Consider the following 19084-nt stretch of genomic DNA (forward strand, 5'->3'; position numbering starts at 1 on the left):
GCAAAATGTCCGTCTGTCCGTCTGTCTGTCTGTCCGCCTGTCACACTCAGATCTCGAAAACTAGAAGACATATGAAAAATATTATTTCATCATTAAATGCGGCTTGAAAAGTTTAGGTGCAACGGCTACTTTTGGTTTTCTAAAAGCAAACCGTTTAATTTATAAAATTAATTATGCAAGCGATTTTTTCATTAAAATACACCAATTCTAAAACAATTACGTAAATGTAAGGGAGGCAATGTTACAATATGCTAACAAAGATGGACAGTTTTTGTGTATTTTCAGTATCACTAAGTCAAATATATTTTAAAAATGTACAGGAAATGTTTACAACAAATATAAATAATAGTTAAAGATGTTTTTTCTGATCAACTAGCTGCTAAAATTAAAAGAAAACATTTCTGTTTGTTTATAAAGGCTAATAATGCACTTTGTATGTAAATATCACGCACATTTTTCTTTAATGCACTTTTTATGCAGCTATTTTCGTGCAGTAGCGTAACGTCGAAATATGATCAGGTGCTAAACCAATTCCTTAAACTTTTTTTAAAAATCAGATTTTATTTATTTTTTCTTTAGTGCCCCCATCCGAATAAAAGAAGATTATTTTTGTGCGTTTTGTCTGTTGGTCGGTCTGTCCGTCACGATTAGATTAAAAATGTTTGTTTGCTCTTCTAATTTATATTACATTCAATTTCCATGCTTAAACGTTGCAAAAACACATTATCAATAATATGTTGTTCCGTTTTTTATGTAAATAGCATATTAATGCTAAATCAAAATCTCTATACTGACTTATATTTCATTAAGTGTAAAAATGTTCCGGATATTGTTTTATAAAACATGAATTATGCCTAACGATTGTTTGAAATCGCATAATTTACTAATATTACACTTATATTATTTGACAATGCGTCACTATAATTTGGTTATCAATATCAAATTGTTCCGTATTTTCATCTATAAACAAATTTTAAAAATATCGACAATAGGTTGTTCAGGGCTTTAAAGAAAAGTAAAACATAACATAGAAGTTTTGTAATCGATAAAGAATGTTCCGGATTTTGTTTCTTACAAATCGTCGCCAGAAATTTCCGAATTTATTTAAAAATCTACTAACGCCAAATAATTGTTTGAACTCCCTCTTCTAATTAATAAACAAATAATCTTCTCATTTACGAAATAATGTTTTTACGGATTTTTATGAAAAATATTTTAACTCACTACTCTCTTACAGTACATTTAACTTTCTACCTAAAACATTAAAAAATCTAATTATCGTTAATATTATGTTCCGATTTTTAAGGAAAACAGAATCCAAACACCAAATTTAAGTAGGTATGAAAATCTCTCCACATGGCTGTAGTACATCTAATTTTTATACGATACCATCCAAAAAATTTAATTAACGGTATTACATATAAATCTGAAATTCTCTTTTTCTTTTAGTATTTGTACAAACATCCGGAACAATCTATTATATAAGCTTTTCAATTGTGTTCATACCTAAAAATTATTGCGATGTTTTGAAACGTAAAATAAAGGTTAATCAATTTTTAATAACTTTTAGTTGTTTTTTTTATATCAAGATGACGGACAGACCGACTGACAGACAAAACGCAAAAACAATGCGGCTTTGATCCTCTTTAAATAAATTCTATTAGAACTCAGTGCACCAATGTCTATGAACCCTCGTTAAATATCTCGTGTAAATAAAGACATTTTTTTATGGTACCGGTACTATAAGCCTATTCTGAGGTAATGGAATTTTTTTTCTTTGACGTCATATGAATGAGCTCTTTAAATGTAATGTTAAAAGAACGCACTCGGTGCACCAATGTCTATTAACCCTCGAAAAATTGCTCGTATTGATGAAAACATATTTTAGTCTAACTAAGCCGTGTGACGTAGTGTTTTTTTTCATTTGACGTCATATGGAATGAATTCTTTAAATGAAATGCTAAAAGAACGCACTCGGTGCACCAATGTCTATGAACAATCGATAAATGGCTCGTATTGATGAAGGTAATTTTTAGTCTAGCTAGGCCGTGTGACGTAGTGTTTTTTTTTTCTTTGACGTCATATGGAATGAATTCTTTAAATGAAATGCTAAAAGAACGCACTCGGTGCACCAATGTCTATGAACACTCGATAAATGGCTCGTATTGATGAAGGCGATTTTTAGTCTAGCTAGGCCGTGTGACGTAGTGTTTTTTTTTCCCTCTGACGTTATATGGAATTAATTCTTCAAATGAAATGCTAAAAGAACTCGGTATAGTAATGTTTATTAAGCCTCGTTATGTGACTCGCGTTTAAAAAAGGAATGATATCTTGATTTAGATCTAATCTAGATTTTTTAAACTAGATCTAGATTTTTATTACAGTATATCTAGATCTGGATTTATATTCTAATTAAAATTATTTTAGAGTCTAGATCTAGAATTTCTAGATCTAGTTTAGACTAAAATAGACGATTAAGATGTAGAATTTCAATTTCTAAACTTAAAGTGTAAAAAAAAAAGTGTAGATTTTCATTTCCAAACGTTTTAATCAATATTGCAATGTTTTAATATACTAAAACTAATCTACTATTTTTTATTTAATTTAAATTTAAATTTACGGCAAATGAATCTTTGAAACATTATTACTTTTGACCATCAAAATTAAATCACCTCTTGAATATTATTTGCGATTTGCGAATATGCAGATCCGACAGGGATCCGACTTCGACGGGGGCCGCCTCTGAGTTTATGTAACACAAACTCTCTTTGTAATCTTGTTTGCTTTGATTTTGTTTATTTTAGGTGAGATTTTAATACTAAACTATATCACTTGGCCCAGCACAGCAAAGGAGGTTTTGAGTTTAAAACCCCCTACCAGGGGGTTTTGAGTTTAAAACCCCTACCAGGAGGGTTCGAGTTTAAAATCCTCTACTAGGGGGTTTGAGTTTAAAACCCCCCTGTCACTGAATGTTTTATATATTATGAATGTGGCTGTGGTTATCAATGTAGGCGTGGTGGTGACATTGGGTTCTTGTTACAAATCACTGAATAATGAAATGACGCTGGGTGTAGCAGACACAATAAATTTAATATAACACCACATAGTGAATACACCATACAATTCGACCCAGGAATGGTCAGTATTAATCCAACAGTAATATACGAATATCACAACTTAGTACTTATTCTATAACCAACTACTTTAAACATCTAACTCTACTGCTTATATCTTAAGTGACTCAATACAAGTGCTTGCTACAAGATCTCTATGTGGACTGACTGCCTTTAACTCTCTGGTTCACCTAAGGTCAAAAGTGTTCACCTTAGTGCAACATGGGTTGTGAATAAGATTCACAATATGGAATTAACATACACAATACAGAATTAGGGTTTCTACTCTATGGCACCAACTTTGAGGTGGTGACATTACCTATCACCCCCCTTTTGAAAAAAATTTTGAAGAAATTTTTTTTTAGCTTGACGACATAATTATCATAAGTAGGATCAATTGGAATTCTTGGGGTCTATCAAATGTAAAATTGCAGAGTTCAAATAGAACTACAAACTTGCAATAAAATATATAATAAGACAGTGTTACACAAAATATTTGCTGAATCAAAAAAATTCATACAAGGGCAAAATTCTCTAATTCATCATATTCTTGTAAGGCAATTCAAATAATTCTCTGAGTCAAATACTTAACATCTCAAATAATTCTTTACATGTAGTTCTAATATATACATCAATATTCAAATGTGTTCAATATTTACAAGTCTTTTTCATAATAATATGTGCAAAGTGTGACAAAAATTTCAATGACAATCTCCTATGTCACAATGTGAAAAATTAATACAAGTTTTTTATTCACAATATCTATTTATAAAAAAATCTTTGACACTATAGAAATGTTAGAAGTCTGTTTTTTTTTTAACACCAATAGTACAATATGTACAAATCATGTAGAAAATGTTACAAGTAAGTCTCAATATGTAAGTGATAAGTATAGAAAAATTCAAAATATGTGTCAAAATTCAACATCAAATTGTTTAATGATCATTGTTACCAATTCAATGTATCTGTTTACTTCAATATGAGGTTTGACATCTCCATAAAAAATTGTTGTGCATTAATATTACACAAGTAAATATGTATAATTCAAGTATCAAAATATTTGCTCAAAAGTATGAACATCAAATCAAAGTAATAAGTATCCCTCATAGTGCTTGTTACATGCACCTTATGTTTCAATTAAGTATTTCTCCATATGACAGTTCAAATAATTTGTAGCTAGAAATGGCAAAAGTTTAATGTTACATTGTTTATCCAATAATTATTGTGTACAAAGTTCAAAAAAATCTTTAGTCAAAAAAATTCAACTGAGAAAATGCGTCAGTTGTGATACAATCTTTGAGTTTACATTAATTTGTTCAAGCATATACATACAAGCATAACATCATAATGGTTTAGTTGTATTTATTTTAATCTGTTGTGAAAAAATGTGTAAGTCCAATTTAAAAGAATAATATCAAGTGTCTCTTTCAGTACTTGAAATATCAAAAAGTTTGTACAACAATCTTCTTGTTTACATCAATGATTGTTACAAAAAATATAGTCCATAAGAATAGTTTGACAAAAATGTTTTCAAAAAATACAAGTGTATGTCAATATTTGATTACACTAATTGACATTGAATAAATAAGTTACATTATGAATCAATCTCCTTTTTTAATAGTATTGAAAAATGTGACTAAGTTATATAATTGTGATAAATGACATAGTAAAAAAAATTCCAATCTTGTTTACAATAGCTGTAGAAAAAAAAAATTGTCACAGTTGTTCTCAATACAATGAGAAAAAATAATGTTTACATTGCATGGAAAAAATTAAGCTAGGTACTGAATAAGTTTGGAAAAAATTCAATGTTTGTTTACATTGTTGAGTACAAAAATGTTATTCTTGTTGACAAAAGAATGTGAAAAAATTGTTGGTTACAATGTAGTGATCAAATTCCAAAGTTTGTTTACAAATAGAGTTTAAAAAAAATGGTTTCTAGTTCAATGTTTACAAATAGTACTCATTGTTTACAAAACAATGTTCACAACATGACATCATGGTTGGTTGTAAAAATAATTGTGTTTACTTTAAGGTGTGAATCTTAAATCTTTGAAATTTACAATGGTGACTTTAATTCTTTGACCTTGAATAGTGTTTTCATACATCTCATGCAAAATCTTCTTGTATTCCTCAAAATCTTCATTATCTAACCACATAAAATAGCCATATTTTGGATGCTCTTCAATACTACTATAGGTACAATTACTAGATACATTTTCAACACTAGATAAGATATCATCCAATGAACAATTGCCAGGCAATTTGTATAGACATAGATTAGTTCTAATTTGTGGCTTTTCCCAAGGTTTGACCAAATTTGGATATGCTCCAATAATTATTGAACAGATAGTGTTTTCTAGAACAACCACCTTAAATTTCCCATTTATCCATGGTGATGTAATATCTACCATAGCAGTTTTACAGTGTATGATTTTACTATTGGGCATAGTAACAATAGCTATGTCATTTAGATAATTCTCTTGCTTCACTAAATATTTATCGACAAAGGTTGTGGTAGATTCTTCATCTATTATGCACTTAACATCACGTTCATTAACTGATGCACTATAGAGTTCTAGTTGTTTACTATTTTTAAATGTTAAGGCCATTTTCTCATTAGTAGTTCTGTATTGAGGTCTGAATTCATCTCTATGAGCATTTGTATAGGAGCATACTTCCTCTGTTTGTATCTCACTAGTTACTTTTAGTGTTGTGCTAGAATCTGTTTGACATTCTACATCTACTTTATTTGTATCTGCAATTGACTGATTATGTTTAGTTGCTTCATGTATACTGACATTGTTGAAATCATGTGAATTAGTAGTTGATGCTAACTCAATGTTTTCTTGATTCACACTATTAGCCCATTTTACTAAGGCTTCTTCTGACAGTTCAACTATATTCTCTATGTTCCCTATAATTAGTTCTTCAGCTGGGTTGTTCATTACTATGGCTTTGTATTGACCAGTGAACCATGGTGATTCAATGAAAACTAATGCTGTTTCACATTCTTCCCATAAGTCTTTATTTGCATAAATCAGTGTGACCTTGTCTTCAAGTATCTGTTCAGGTTTTACTAGTGATTTCTTCACAATGATTGAGGTGCAGCCGCTGTCACGTAATGCATATACCTTAATGCCATCCACATAGGCAGGATACACTTTTAATTTGGCTACCTTTGTCTGTATATATGCTACTGTTTCATATTCTATTGGTCTTTCAGTTGCTACAGCTGCCATGTTTTGTCTGGTATGATTGTTATTGTGGTAAGTATGTTGTCTATCTTGAAATTGGTCTCTTCTAGACATTCTGTTGTTTTGCCATCTTCTGTTTGTTTGATGTGATCTACTGTTAGTTGGACTGTAGCTTTGCCATGTTCTTCTGTTATATTGTTGTTGATAGGATCTATTATAGTTAGGACTGAAGCTCTGGTAATTTTTGTTATTTCTTCTATATGTATGGTTTCTATTTAAATATTGCTGTTTTTCTGATGACATTCTCTTTCTGCACTCTGCTTTGGTGTGACCCAATATGCCACAGAAAAAACATTGTATGCTCTTGGCATATTTAAATTTATTTGTAGTTCTTGGATGGTTTTCTGTCACTGTTGCAGCTACATTGTACAATTCCCTTTTGTCAATGGTGATGTTTGGATGTGAGTCTTTGTATGTTGTTAAGTTTGATATCAATTCAGCTTCATTTTTTTATTTTTCTCTCCTTCAGGAATGAGAATGCTGCATCTGTAACATTAATTAGCACATTCTCAATGAGAAAGAAATCTAATATCTGTTTGGGGTCATCTAAGTTGCAGTTTGCGAGTTGTAGCCACTTTGTCATGTTCTGGCGCATGTCATGTATTGTTCTTTTTAAATCTGTATTCTTTGCTAGTTTTATTTCCCTAAAAAGTTTTCGATAGTGCTCCTCCGTTTTGCCAAAATGTTCAATAAGTCTTTGTTTTACTGTGTTGTAGTCTTTTCTTTGCTCCATAGTTAGTGTGTCGATGATGTTTAGTGGTTCACCTCTTAGGTTAGCTAGAAGTTGTTGAGCCATTTGTGCACTATTCATATTTGCTGTTTGACAGATGTATTCAAATTGAATAATGAAATTTTCCAATGTGTCTTCTTTTGGGTCAAAGTTCCTAAATTTGCTATGATACTGATGATGAGATGCAGTTTGACTTGCTGAATTGTCTTTATTTTCTTTTGCTAGTTTTGCCATTTTTTCTTCATGTTCTTTTAATTTTATTTCATGTTGGCGTTCTTTTTCTTTTTCTAAGTTTTCTTGTTCTTTCTCTCTCAGTCTTCTTTCATGTAGCCTTTCTTCCCGTTGCTTGTCTTTTTCTACTCTAATTCTATCTATTTCAATTTTAATGAATGCAGCTCTATCATCTTCTTTTAACTTTAGTTTATCCACTATCTCTATTAGTTTTTCATACTCAGCCATTTTCAAAGATTCAAATTAGTAATATAGTTTAGTAATAGATATGTGTACTAGATATTTGTAATTGAAATATTGTACAATAAATACTTATTATTGCTCAAATAGTAATTACAGGTAATAGTAGATATATATTTTGTGCGAAACAATTGAGGTTATGAGGTATCTTAAGTTATTCTTGGTACTTTGTCTAGTTCGTAATGTAATACTTTACTGATCAATTATATGATTATGTATTTCTAGTATCTCCACTTGCAATGTAAAAGTTTATTGCAACAAATAATTCACAATTATGAGAGCCTTATTAGTCTGGTAAATAGTGATCAATGTATCAATAGTATCAAAATAGTTGAATGTGTTTGAAGAGTATATACAATATAAATCTTGTCAATCTCAAATCAAAATATATCCCATAGTGTATCAAGTGTGTAGTGTAGTGTTGATAATAATAAAAAATAGGTTGAAATAAGAAGTAAAATAAATATATATATTAATAAGTAATTAGACAAACATAAATACACTATAGATACTAAACAGTCTGCTTTAAAGAGACATTACAAGATAGTAGAAATAGTAGACAAAAGAATTACAATGAGAAATAACTATGACGGAAAAAAAAATTCAACAGATGTAAACAAGACAATATCAATACAAGAGTTTAACAATATGATAGATACTTGACGAAATACAAACTTAATACAGCTATACGATCAAGTATTTACTTTATCTAAAGAGTCCCTACCAATACCTGGATGCTTACTTGAAAAAAAATATAAATGCTCAGACTCAATAGATAATTAAATTTAGTCCCTAAAGTCAAATGTATATATAAATACAAATGTAAACAATGAAGAAAATTGTGGTGTAGTTCAAGAGAACTAATCAATACTGATAATACTAAGGGTAATTAAAGTTACTTCCCTTAAATATTCACTTGATGCTTGACTTGTACATAAAGTTCCGGTGATGCTCCACATAAAATATGTCCACAGTACAGTTCATAAGTAATCCACTTGCTAAATCCGCAGCACAACGGTACAGTTCATAAGTAATCCACTTGTTAAATCCACAGCACAATGGTACAGTTCATAAGTAATCCACTTGCTAAATCCGCAGCACAACGGTACAGTTCATAAGTAATCCACTTGTTAAATCCACAGCACAATGGTACAGTTCATAAGTAATCCACTTGCTAAATCCGCAGCACAACGGTACAGTTCATAAGTAATCCACTTGTTAAATCCACAGCACAATGGTACAGTTCATAAGTAATCCACTTGTTAAATCCACAGCACAATGGTACAGTTCATAAGTAATCCACTTGCTAAATCCACAGCACAATGGTACAGTTCATAAGTAATCCACTTGTTAAATCCACAGTACAATGTTACAGTTCATAAGTAATCCACTTGTTAAATCCACAGTACAATGTTACAGTTCATAAGTAATCCACTTGTTAAATCCACAGTACAATGTTACAGTTCATAAGTAATCCACTTGTTAAATCCACAGTACAATGTTACAGTTCATAAGTAATCCACTTGTTAAATCCACAGTACAATGTTACAGTTCATAAGTAATCCACTTGTTAAATCCACAGTACAATGTTACAGTTCATAAGTAATCCACTTGTTAAATCCACAGCACAATGTAACAGTTCATAAGTAATCCACTTGTTAAATCCACAGTACAATGGTACAGTTCATAAGTAATCCACTTGTTAAATCCACAGTACAATGGTACAGTTCATAAGTAATCCACTTGTTAAATCCACAGTACAATGTTAAATGATACGGTACTCAAGTTCTTGAACAATAGTAATCCATTTTCATACAGTTGCTGAAACAAATATAAATAACTAAAAATGACCATAAGTAGTGACGACAAGAGAGGTCTAAAAGTAAGAGCGCTCTCTTATTAAATGTGCTGTTAGACAGCGACAATAGGAGTGTGTCATTAGAATTATGACGAGCACTCGATGTAGATGATTCTTGAATATGTCAGCTACTTCGACTGACCATATATCAGCTGTCTTCAAACGATGACTTGAATGACTTGTAGTACTAGATTTTCACCCACACCGGTTGTAGTATCACGGTTGTCTAGTTTCACCCACACAGGTTGTAAGATCAGGGTTGTCTAGTTTCACCCACACAGGTTGTAAGATCAGGGTTGTCTAGTTTCGTCCACGCAGGTTGTCTCAGCATATCATGTTAAAGTGACTTTGAACAATGCTGTCATAAATGTCGTTTTCGGCCGCTTCTGACACCATAAATGTCACTGCGTTATTTTATATGTTATGAATGTGGCTGTGGTTATCAATGTAGGCGTGGTGGTGACATTGGGTTCTTGTTACAAATCACTGAATAATGAAATGACGCTGGGTGTAGCAGACACAATAAATTTAATATAACACCACATAGTGAATACACCATACAATTCGACCCAGGAATGGTCAGTATTAATCCAACAGTAATATACGAATATCACAACTTAGTACTTATTCTATAACCAACTACTTTAAACATCTAACTCTACTGCTTATATCTTAAGTGACTCAATACAAGTGCTTGCTACAAGATCTCTATGTGGACTGACTGCCTTTAACTCTCTGGTTCACCTAAGGTCAAAAGTGTTCACCTTAGTGCAACATGGGTTGTGAATAAGATTCACAATATGGAATTAACATACACAATACAGAATTAGGGTTTCTACTCTATGGCACCAACTTTGAGGTGGTGACACCCCCTATCAGGGGTTTTCGCATTTAAATTCTCCTCTTCTATAACACAAAACAACAAAAATGCAAACGACAATCTCCCAAATTTCACGAGCACAGTTAAGGAAGATTTTGATTTTTAAACCCCCTCCAAAATTTACGATAAACCCCCTCTTCAATAAAAAAAAAAGAAAATTACACACTCAAAATTCTATGAGCATAGCCTAAGGGGTTTTGAGTTAACCCCCACCCCCTCTTCAGTACCTCTTCAATACCCGGTATAAAAAAAGCAAATTATTACGCACTCAAAATGTTATGAGAGTAGCTAAATGGGTTTTGACTCAGTTTTGAATTTAAACCCCCCTTCAGAGGGGTTTGAAGGTAAAAAAAATACCTCTTTAATATTAAAAACAAAGCAAATTATAAACTCAACATGTTATGAGTGTATTTAAAAAGGTTTTGAGTTTAAACTCCCCTTCAGTGGAGTTTGAAGCTAAAAAATACCTCTTCAATATAAAAAAAAAAGAAAATTACACACTCAGAAATCTATGAGCGTAGCTAAAGGGGTTTTGAGTTTAAACCCCCCGCAAGCGGGGTTTGAAGTAAAAAAATATATCTTCAATGTAAAAAAAAAAGCAAATTACGCACTCAAAATGCTATGAGCGTTGCCAAAAGGAGTTTTGAGTTTAAACCCCCCTTCAGAGTGGTTTGATGCTAAAAAAATACCTCTTCAATATAAAAAAAAGCAAATTAAACACTAAAATTATTTGAGCGTAGCCAAGACAATTGGGGGTTTTGAGTTTACATCCCTCTTCAACAGATAGCTTTTTTTTAAAGTTTAAAACCCCTCCAGATGGTTTTGAGTTTAAGATCCCCCTACAGAGTGTTTTGTGGTGGAAAACCTCTATCTTCAATATTATTTTAAAGCAAACTTTACTTCCACTTACTTTATTCTTTGACCGTAGCTAAATTGGGTTTTGAATTTAAAAAAAAAATATAACTCCAGAGATTTTGTAGTTTCAAACCCCCAACAGATGATTTTGACGATAAAACTTCACTTTTCAATTTAAAATCTAAAGCAAACAGCAAATATGCTGTACGCACGTTTATGCATAGGGTTAGGGTTTACTGGGCGTTAGGGTTACGGTTTGGAAAAAAATCGCCCCCCCCCCTCCAAAGTTCTGGATCCGCTTGTGAGTCTTCACTTTGACCATTTGATTGAGCGTACATGGGGCTTGATGTGGTTATATTGAAACCCCATTCAGAAGCAAACTCTCTATATTGATAGCTGTTAAATGGCATATTGTCGCTCACTATTTCTTCTGGTATGCCATGCCTAGCAAAAATACCTTTCATTGCCCTGATGACACATTCTGCTGTTTTGTTCTCCAGTCGTTTTATTTCAGTGTATTTGGAGAAATAGCCCACAACTAGCAAGTAGTCATTGTTACGCCACTCAAACAAATCTGTAGCAAACTTTTTCCATGGTCTGTCTAGTACAGCACGAGGTAGCAATTTTTCTTTCATATTATTTCTTTTGAATGTTGCACATGTTGAGCATTTCATTATTGTCGAAAAAAATCCTGACCAAAACACACACTGTCTTGCCTTCGATCTGGTTTTTTTCAAGATCAAAATGACCTGCGTGCAACTTGTCGAGAATTTCATTTCTCATATTTGAAGGAATTATAATTCTGTTCTCATAAAACAATATTCCATTCTTTTCACGAATACTGTCTTTAAATGACCAGTACACATTTACTGCTTCATGTACTTGATTGTTAAACATTGGCCATCCTTTTCTGACATAATTACTCTTTAATTTATAAGCAACATCCACATGTAGTCCTTTCATATCTATCATTTGGTTCTGGGTAGGCTCGTCAGCACGAATTATGCTTGCTGCTTTCTCTAAAGTTAAGTCTACATCTCTCAGAAGTCTCTCTCTCACTCGATCCGACTGTATGCCACATACCAATCGATCTCTGATGAGTTGTCGAACTTGCATTCTTTTGCCAAATTCTTCAAATCAGTATGATACTGTTCAAAAGTTTCATCGTCCTTCTGATTTTTTGTAAAGAATTTAAATCTGTCATACAGAGTGTTAGACTTAGGCAAAAAATGATTCTCAAACCTTTCAATTACTTTTTCTACAGTCTTATCTTCACATACTTGACAAGTATTGTGCATGTCTCGAGCGGGTTCACCGATCAGGTGCAACAATAAAGCTTTCTTCACTGGCTCGGGCTTCGTATTCTTTCAGTGGCGACCATAAACAGTTCAAAACTTTGTCTCCATGTTTTCCATCTTTCAGATAGATTACTGTCTAGTGACAACGGTTTAGGAGGATCGAATAATTCCATGATTCGTATAGATTCTAGATTTTATGTCTAGTGTCACGATCATCAATGATGCTGGATGTCACGCTGAATATGAACTTGATCTAAACTGCACAATCAATGATCGTGATTGCCGAGGATCTAGAAATCGTCAGTTGATAAGATGATCATTTAGAAGTTGCTAGTAGATAAGATGATCACCTAGAAGTTGTCAGTTGATAAGAGGATCATCTAGAAGTTGCTAGTCGATAAGACGATATAAGTATATTATTATTATATTCAATGAAGAAACTTCTCCTCGTCAAATACAAATACTTTAATTAAAAACTTGGAAAAGCTATTCACAATAGTTACAATGATATACTGTGATTGAATAAAACATAATATATATATATATTTCTACTAAATTAAAAGATCTACACAATAATACGATCATGTCATCTTCCTTTGAGTTCCAACACGAGACTTGCGGTAATATCTAGAATCTTTTTAGACCTTTGAGCGTTACCATGTGACTAATATCTTTTTGTCGCTTGGTTAATCAATTGACCAATAAAATACAGATTATCGTACAATAATTTATATTTCTAACCAATCACATTTATTCCAAAACAGAAGGTTGCTGCATGCTTGGGATCCCCCGAGCTAGCTGAAATCTTGCCGACAAGATCTACCTGTTACCAGCACTTTCAAGCAATGTGACAATAGATATGACACCTAATCTGACACCAAATCTGACACAAGATCTTAAACCAAATCTGACACCATGTTCTGTTGTCACAGATAGATATTAACATTAACATACTGTAGGCATTAATTAATAGTAATGATAATAATAACGAGACTGTGGTTATCAAAGTAGACATAGAACAGACTCTCTTTTTATTTCCGTTCATTCCTTTTGCTTTCGCCCAAAACATAAACAACAAACTATGACGTAATATCCTATAATTAATATCCTTCCTTTTGAAGCAATTTCACAGTACCTAAAGCGCTCTTTGATTTAAATCCATTTTTTTTTTGGACCATTCCTATTTTCCTTTCATATTCGCATCATTGTCGTATCCCTATGCCTTCTAAGCTGTTTTTTTTTTCAATTTACACTTTTTTTTTAAAGAGTAATGAAAAAGAAAAAAAACTTAGTCTTAATTATAACACAATTTTTAGTTTTTTTTTTGTTTTTTTTTTAAATTCATATTAATTGAACACTGTGTATAGAATCCAAATTTAAGTCATTGTTCTGTAGTCACAGATTAATAATAAATTACTGTAGACGTTACTAATTAATAATGATAATAACGAGACTGTCTTGATCAAGGTAGACATATATAACTAACTTTTTATTTCCGTCCGATTCTTTGCTTTCGCATAAAACATAGACAACAAACAATGACGTAATATCTTCTAATATTAACACATCCTTCCTTTTGAAGCTATTATCACATCCTTCCTTTTAAAGTTCTTAATACTTATATTTACAAGGAATTTTGACAACTCGACCACTTCTGGTTGTCTTGACCGGCACAGCAAGTTCTCTAGATGTTGGTTTATAATTGTCTGTTTCTTTTGTTCTAACAGTTTGCTGTTCAGTGTCTTCGTCGGTGTCATAGTACCCAGAGATGTCTTCTTCGTAGCTCTTGTTTAAAAACCGTTGATTTCGTCTGTATGTTTTCCCATCATTTGTCTTTATAATGTAAGATCTGGGTGATGGATGTTTCTTAATGACGACTGCTTTCTGCCATGTTTGTCCTAGACGAACTCTCACCTTCTCCCCGACAGAGTAGTCTTTAGGTAACCTTGCTTTTGCATCGTACCTCACTTTGCTTTTCCTCTGTCGTTCGTTGAGTAATGTCTCTGCATTTTCAGCTACCGATGGGTTCAATAGTTTGGGATCAGTTGGAATGATGTCCCTGAGTCTTCTACTCATCAGCAGTTGTGATGGCGAATAAAGCAGTCCGCTTATCGGAGTATTTCTATACTCGAGCATAGCGATATATGGATCTTTCCCACTTTTGTATGCTTTGTTGAATATCTGCTTTACGATACCAACATACACCTCACTTTGTCCATTTGATTGAGGGTATCTGGGACTTGATGTTGTTATATTGAAACCCCATTCAGAAGCAAACCCTCTATATTGATATCTATTGAATGGCATATTGTCGCTCACTATTTCTTCTGGTATGCCATGTCTAGCAAAAATACCTTTCATTGCCCTGATAACACATTCTGCTGTTTTGTTCTCTAGTCGTTTTATTTCAGGATATTTAGAGAAATAGTCCACAACTAGCAAATAGTCATTGTTTCGCCATTCAAACAAATCTGTCGCAACCTTTTTCCATGGTCTGTCTGGTACAGCATGAGGTAGCAATTTTTCCTTCACATTATTTCTTTTGAACGTTGCACATGTTGCGCATTTCATTATTGTCGAAAAAATATCTTTAGACAATCCTGGCCAAAACACACTCTGTTTTGCATTGAATCTGGTTTTCTCAAGACCAAAATGACCTATGTGCAACTTGTCGAGAATTTCATTTCTCATACTTGAAGGAATTATAATTCTGTTCTCATAAAACAATATTCCATTCTCTTCATGAATACTGCCTTTAAATGACCAATACACTTTCACTGTTTCATGAACTTGAGTTTTTATCTTTGGCCAACCTTCTCTGACATAATTCATTACAAGTTTTAATTTAGCATCAGATTCAGTTTTCCTTCTTATTTCAATAATCTTCTGATCACTTCCCGGAAACTGTGCTGTTGCGCTATGAATTCTCATAACTATGTCATCATTTGAATTTGATTGTTCTTGACCATTGATGTACGCACGCGATAACGTATCAGCAATATGCATTTTTGAACCTGGAGTGTAAGTTACTGTTAATTGATATCGCAACAGTCTTAACATCATCAACTGAAGTCTTGGTGAAATCTTGTGTAAAGACTTAGTCACAATAGTTTGCAAAGGTTTGTGATCTGATTGTACAGTCACAGTTCTTCCAAAAATATAATGGTGAAAATGTTCAGCTGCAAACACTATAGCTAACATTTCCTTTTCTATTTGTGCATATCTGCACTCTGTTTCTGTCAATGATCTTGACGTATACGCAACTGGTTTATCTTCTTGCATTAAACATGCTCCCAACCCTTTAGAAGAAGCGTCACACTGAATAGTAACTGACTTTTCAAGGTTAAACAATTGCAGAACTGGAGCTTCACTAAGTGTTTTCTTTATTAGTTGGAAAGCATTTTCTTGCTCTGCATTCCACTGCCACAATACATCTTTCTTTAGCAATTCACGCAATGGACTGGTAATTGTTGACATGTTTGGAATGAAACTTGACAGAAAGTTCAACATCCCTAGCAGTCTTTGAATTCCTGTTCGATCTGTTGGTGCTGGCATCTCCATTATTGCTTTGATTTTAGCTGGATCTGGACGAATACCATCTGCTCCAATCTGTTCTGTAGTCACAGATTAATAATAAATTACTGTAGACATTACTATTTAATAATGATAATAACGAGACTGTCTTTATCAAGGTAGACATATATAACTAACTTTTTATTTCCGTCCGATTCTTTGCTTTCGCATAAAACATAAACAACAAACAATGACGTAATATCTTCTAATATTAACACATCCTTCCTTTTGAAGCTATTATCACAGTCATTGAAATTTCACTAAAACGTGTCAGCTTGTTTCTTTTTTTTTTTTTTTCCGAAACAGTTTTGTCTACGTAATTTTAAAGCATTGTAGAAGTTTCTTCCTGGAGATAGAACTGAAAATTTCCGATAAGTCAGCAAGAATTTGATTCCGGGCTGGGCAGGCCTATGACAGAGTATGAAGCCCGGTTTGTTGTTGAAACTGATAAACCTAGGTGTCGGTTCACATATGCTTAGGTGGAAACAAAATTTCCTCACGGAGCGGACGGTGCAGACACGTGTTGGTAAGCACGTGTCGTGAAAACTTCGACTGGAGCAGGGCGTGCCGCAAGGGTCGGCTCTCAGCTGTAGGCCTACACTATTCCTCGCCTATATCAACGACTTACCGCGCCATACGACTCATCTGTGGAACCTTCAGGACAACGCCAATTGCCGCTGGCGAGATTATGGCAAACATCCCACCGTTGAAATTGCGAAGAGAGCGAGCCGTCAAATTAGCTCACGAGAGATATATGCGTCTGGAGGAGGGATGCCCACTCAGAAGTCTGGTCGACGACTGGGAGGATAATAGACGTCTCAAAAACCGGCCCTGATTCATGCATGTGGCTCGTGGGCTGGTCAGAGAGATGAATCTCCGGTGGAGCGGGCTGCTCTTTCTCCGTCCGGTTCTTTATTCCCGATGGAGGCTCTAGGCATGCCGACGATACGGAAATGCCTACTTGACCCAGTGGTAACAAAGCAGAGTTATCCCACACGGCTACTTCAAGCAGCAAGAGAAACTATCGCATCGTATCTAGCCGGAGTGACCACCATCTACACAGATGGCTCTGCAGACGCTAGAGGGCCCTGTGAAAGCTGGGTATTGGGCGGTAGTTTGACTCTCTGGCGAGCTCATGGGCCCTGCCAGGGGAAAAGCAGCCTCGAGGCTGAATTGGAAGCAATGTTCCAGGCACTGAAATGGGTGGAAATGAAAGTACGTAGCGGGGCTGCGCCAGCCAGCGACGTAGTCTTGTTCACGGACTCGATGTCCGCACTAGAGGCCTTAGAGGGGCTAGAAGAAGGTGTCAGAAGAGTATTGGACCTCCTCACGGTCGGAGGGCGTCTCCTAGGATTCGGTGTGAACGTTGCCTTACAATGGGTGCCAGCCCATTGTGGAGTGGTCAGGCACGACTTGGCTGACCACCTCACAAAAACCGCTGTCGCGACGGCGCTCGAGCATGATGAACCGTGCACATACCAAAGTGTACGATCCCTGTCCAACAAACGTTTGTTGGCGCTTTGGTACGATGGCTGGGATAATTAATTTTTAAAACATTGCTACTAATTTAATTTTACTAATATTTTACTAATATTCAGATAAATTAAACTAAAATAAAACCATTTTTTCACAGCCCCTCTCCTTGTTGATCGGTCGTTAGCTTGACGCTCCTAGTTCAACTGTAGGGCCTTTTATAGTTTTAATAAATAAACTTTAAATAAACTCAACAAACTTCTTATGTGATCAAAAACTCAATATAATTGCTATTAAGCCTACTATACTCACAGATTTAACTTGAGGTGAGATATTATCTAGGTCACAACAAAACAACGTCTTTACTCTTTCATGTCTCAAGATGGTCTGCCGTTTCACTTTTGCATCACGCTAATTTCATCATCCCCAATGCATAACCACCAATCAATCGATTAACCACTTCTTACCGTCACCTAGGAAACTCACAATAACACTCCTTTTTGTCAGTACATTGCACCCGCTTCCATTAGAGGTACGCCCCCCCCCCTTTTCCGGGAGTCAAAGCAGGACGTTTTGGCGCAGCCGTTTTTGCGCATGGGACATTTTAGCACGAAATTTTTTGGTCACACTATTTACAATATCAGGTGACCGAGCCTAGCTCGAATGAATAATTTGTTAAGGAAGGATATATACCCGAAGTCATTTTGGAAATATTGTTGTAATTACGAAAATGAACGATCGGTTAAAGACTATCAATCCTAAGAGTTGCTTTTTCGTTCTGACAGTTCTCATGTAATTGTACATGGCGATTGGAATAGAAAGTCCCCCCAACAGTAGGCCTATAGAAAACCACAGCTCACGTCTTAACGTTTTACATTGCTTCTATTGGGCTATTATAGGCTTGGAAGAAAGTCTTTGCAGTGTAACTTCTAAAATGGTTACTTTCTGACATTTAATATTGCAATTAATATATTCATTATGGCTCTGAGACATGCTCACTTTACAGAAAACAACTAAGACTTCTTGAGTGCTTTCACCAAAGATGCTTGCGCTCCACCATGGACATACGGTGGCAGGACCGCACTACAAACAGCGATGTCCTTGCCAACGCCGGTATGGACAGTATGGTCTTATGGTCCGACAGTTGCACTGGGTAGGGCACGTATCCCGTATGGGAGACGAACGTATGCCAAAGGCAGTCTTTTTTTTTTTTTGGTGAGCTAAAAGGTGGTCGACGTAACAGAGGCGCCTCACGGAAACGCTTCAAAGACCAGCTTAGGCGTCAACTTTCCTTGGCTGACATAGAAGTGAGCAACTGGTTGTATGTGGCCTCCGAACGAGACATACTGAATAAGTGTCCTGCAAAGCGTGACTTTCGGATTATAAGAAGTTCATACCATTTTGCAAGAATATGGCTGTTTGTATTGCGGTCTTTGGTGAAGTCGTTCAAGAAGTCTTAGTTGCTTTCTGTAAAGTACTCATGTCTCAGATCCACATAGAGGGGTTGAGAGAATCACTGGTTGACACTGATTTTTGTAGACAGGCGGAGCGATTTATTTCGCCACACTCTCGCTTG

Source organism: Biomphalaria glabrata, chromosome 17 (assembly GCF_947242115.1).
Source record: "Biomphalaria glabrata chromosome 17, xgBioGlab47.1, whole genome shotgun sequence".
NCBI lineage: Eukaryota > Metazoa > Mollusca > Gastropoda > Planorbidae > Biomphalaria > Biomphalaria glabrata.